The sequence below is a fragment of the Trachymyrmex septentrionalis genome, unplaced genomic scaffold (genome assembly GCF_001594115.1).
Source record: "Trachymyrmex septentrionalis isolate Tsep2-gDNA-1 unplaced genomic scaffold, Tsep1.0 scaffold13, whole genome shotgun sequence".
In the NCBI taxonomy this organism is placed as follows: domain Eukaryota; kingdom Metazoa; phylum Arthropoda; class Insecta; order Hymenoptera; family Formicidae; genus Trachymyrmex; species Trachymyrmex septentrionalis.
This window is the reverse complement of record NW_017304438.1, coordinates 25,870-26,266: the sequence shown is the minus strand read 5'-3', so window position 1 is coordinate 26,266 and position 397 is coordinate 25,870. Positions and strand designations below refer to the sequence as shown.

The following is a 397-nucleotide window of genomic DNA, read 5'->3' as shown; positions in this document are numbered from 1 at the left end:
TCAAACCGGTAGCCGAAACTTGTAACCTTAATCATTTCTTAATTTATATTCTAATTTTTTGCGTTATGTAATTTTTCATCTCTGTTATTTGTAATATACATTTTTGTGTATTTTAAAGAAATGTGTTGACAATTACTTTTTAACTTACAATTACTCGTTACTTAAGAAAGTAACTTTTCTGTTATTTTTTTAAAATCGGCGACCGCTAATTACAACGGACGGACCTAGGGGCTTTCTAGTCTTGAGCGCTATAAATGGCTTGTGTCTAATCGTATCATGTCCAATCGTGTGTAAAATAACGATAAAAGTAACTGTAAAATTCGTTACCGTTACCACAAAAATGTAACTTCGTTACCGTTACAGTTACCAAAGAAAAAAAAGTAACGCAATTATCAGT

The 397-nt window shown here is 31.0% G+C and overlaps 1 protein-coding gene across 1 annotated transcript in view; it reads left to right on the top strand.

Moving 5' to 3' along the window:
* Positions 1 to 397, top strand: part of LOC108756827 (proclotting enzyme-like) — a 32,289-nt gene that overhangs the window by 22,390 nt on the left and 9,502 nt on the right. The gene's annotated exons all lie outside the window — the stretch shown is intronic.